This window comes from Heterocephalus glaber, unplaced genomic scaffold, assembly GCF_053883595.1.
Source record: "Heterocephalus glaber isolate CG9 unplaced genomic scaffold, H.glaber_assembly_v1.0 deba00001504, whole genome shotgun sequence".
Lineage (NCBI taxonomy): Eukaryota > Metazoa > Chordata > Mammalia > Rodentia > Bathyergidae > Heterocephalus > Heterocephalus glaber.
Genome location: NW_028258324.1, coordinates 15,807,798 through 15,811,310, shown reverse-complemented (window position 1 = coordinate 15,811,310; position 3,513 = coordinate 15,807,798).

Sequence of the window (3,513 nt, the reverse complement as noted above, 5' to 3'; positions counted from 1 at the left end):
TCTATTTTGCAGAAGTTTCCACTCCACTTTCTTCTCCAGTGCTTCTGAGGCCATCTTTTCCTGATGCCACCCACCTGCAAATTTAGTCCTGAGGTTGCATCTGGCATGCCTTTCCTCAGGGGCACAGGCAAGGCTCTGGGCTGCCTGTGCCCTGATATTCAGTCATCTGTGTACTACGTACCTTCCACATGACATGTCCAGACAGAGCCAAACCATAGAGCGTGCCACAGAATCACCTGCTCCCTGGTACTGGGAGCCGAGATAAGAAGGTCTGGCCAACAGAGAATGGCTTCCTAACTGCACCACACACAAGGAGATGCTCCATCATTTGTGAATGGCATGGAGTTGGACAGGATTTTCAGCCCAAAACTAGAATGAGATGACCCTTAACCAAAGCCAATTACCTATTGGATTTGATTTCAGACATGTCACAAACACATTATTTCATCCCAAGACCATTCCTACTCCACCTACAGCCGATGTAAAGCTTTTCTCTTCACTACTTTAGATAGAACAAGGAGAGCAGTCTTCTGTTCATACTAAAGTGTAAATGATGGCTACCTGTGCCTTTGAATAAAGAAACGTGGGAAAATGGAAAACAATCAGAAATGAGAAGACTCACTAGGAAGACTTACAAGGAAGAGCCTGGTGATCTGCCCGGCTGTACTATAATCTTTGAAAGGAGCTGAGTTCACATCCCAACTTCACGCACAGAGCAATATCACACCCCTCTGGAGCATGCTTCTCTAGCCAGAAAGCCACAATAATAACTTGCCTCACCTCCTTCACAGGTGGCTTTGTGGTTTAGATCTAGAGTGTCCCCTCGAAACCCGTATGTGTTCAAAGAGGGGATTTTAGAAAGTGATTAGATCATGAAGGTGCTGTACTTAGCAGTGGATTAATCCACTGATGCTTTCATAGCCGATTGTGCCCTTAGAAGTGGGGCCTGGTCAGAAGAGGTAGATCACTAGGGCTATGACCTGGAAATGTGTATCTCTCCTCCCTTATGTGCTTCCTGGTCAGCATGATATGAGCCGCTTTCCTCTGTTTGACTCTTCCACCATGTTCTTCCTGTCTTGGAGCTGGCTGACCGTGGACTGACTCCTCTAAAAACTGAGAGCCAAAATAAACCTCTCCTCCTTAAGTTGTAGGTGTGGATATTTTGTCCCAGTAACAAGAAAGCAAGTAAGACAGGTGCACTGGGAAGCCTGGAATGTTTATGGAACCTCTAGACTTCCAGGCACCAGACTGATGGTTCTCAGCCTGGCCACATGTTAGAACCACCAGCGGAGCTTCAGAATTCCCTGTGTCCCAGTCACTCCCCGAACCAGTTATATCTGAATGTCTCAAAATAAGAAGCATCATTATCTTTTTCCCCACAGGTGATTCTAATATGTGACAAGTTGAGAATGACTGCCCTAGACCAGTGGTTCTCAGCTAGAGGTAATTCAGCCCCCAACCTTACTCCAGGGCTGCTGAGCAGTGTCTGGAGACTTCATGACTTGACTTGGGTGGGGGAAGTGCTACTGGCAAGAACTGATTAGAAGCCAGGAATGCTGTTGAACATCCTACAGTGTCAAGGACCCCCCTCCACACACACATACACACACACACAAAGGATTATCCAGCCCAAGATGTTAATAGTGGTAAGATGGAAAAACTCTGTCTCACATAACTTTTTTCTTTTTTTCTTTTTATTTGCCTAGCCTGCACCCAGAAATGAAAACCTAGTGTTGGCTAAGTTCCTGGAACCCTCTCACTTTTGCAGGTTTGGTCTCACAGGCAACACTCTTTATAAAGACCATTTGTTCACTGACAAATAGGTAATGAAAGCCCACTGTGTGCCAGACACTGATCTAGTGCCACCTGGGAATGTGTGGAACAACACAAGTTCCCACTCTATCTCAAGTATGATCCTGGCAGGCTCAGCCTCTTCATCTGCTGCCTGAGTTGTTGCAGATGTGAATCCTCTTGTCGAATGTTGGAAGTTATATGATATGAATATATTATGATATTACAGTGGTGCCTCGGTTCACGACCTTAATTCATTCCGTGATTCTGGGGAAGATGGCCTCAGTTGTGTTTGTCACCCAGTGTGGAGTTCATGAACAGAAGCACTATTTTGCTGAATGAGAAACCAAGGTATTATGCAACTCAAGGTACACTATTAAACAATTTGGTTTGCAGATAGTAGTGTTTGGCAAAATTTGCTTCTGTTTGTGAACCCTGCATCAACACAACTGCGGTCATCTTCCCCACACAAACACAAATGTAACCATCTTCCCCAAAATTGTAACACAAATTAAGTTCCTGAACCAAGGTAACACTGTGCTAAGAGCACACTTTGAAATGTTATAACCCCTATTTCGAAAAAGTCAAAATCCCAAACTTCCACTCCAAGTAGTATACCCTGGGAATTGTGAGATGTGGTGACTCAGTTTCCCCGTCAGACCTTCATTCCCAATTCATAAATGCCTCACCCCTCAGTTAAGTCCTGATGACAGACTTCAAGGTATGGTCCTGATGGCATGAGTATGCATGCCTTGTAGGCCCTGTGCCCCACCCTCAGAAGTCAGGAATCCTGTGGGGAGACTCAGCCTTATTCTGATCAGACAGGTTGAATACTGGGACCAATTTTAATGGGCAGTGGGGAGCCCCAGGAGGTTTTGAGCAAGCCAGTCACCTGATCAGTCTTTGAGCAGAATTAATTTGGCAGCCATCCTCTCAGTAGGAAAGAGAGGAGGACATATATATATATATATAGAGAGAGAGAGAGAGAGAGAGAGAGAGAGAGAGAGAGAGATCAGGAGCTTAGCTTAGCACAGGGCAGTCACATTTAATTCAAAGTTCACTTCATCTTCACAAAGAAATACATGTAAACTGGGAGGAATATTTCTTACTGTGTGCAAACCTATAACTACAGCAACAGGCTTTGGCTTTAATGCTGCTTTTCCTTTATACAGCACTTTTTCCAATATTTTGCAAAGGGCTTGCTGCTAAATGAGCAACAGTGTGCATATGGTAACTGTTCAGCCTTCTTTGTGGCACTTTAGTACCTCTCACCTCCAGTGCAAAGCCATTGATGTTAGCTCCATTTTTAGAGCACAGCTGCAGGCCCCACCACTTCACCAGCTCTTGGATGTCATTGTCACAGGACACAAAAAGGATTTTCAAATCTAACAGCACCTGGTACTGATAACAGTACTTGCCTGGTAACAGTGACTGGGCACTGAGACTGGACTCTCCCACCAAATTTCCAAAACATGGCAATGATGGTGTGCTGCCCATGAGGAATGACACAGGGTGGTGCTCACCTGCTGCTGCGAGGCTGTGGAAATGGAGTCACCTCATCCCACAATTTCCTGGACATACCACCTGGAATGGAAGTTTAGAATTTGGACTTTCTGGAACTGGGAGTTACATATTTCAAATACATAATTTACAACATGTAACTTCAGACTTTCAGAAAAGAGGACTGCCAGTGTGCAGCAACTCAGCAGGAGGCATGGAGGC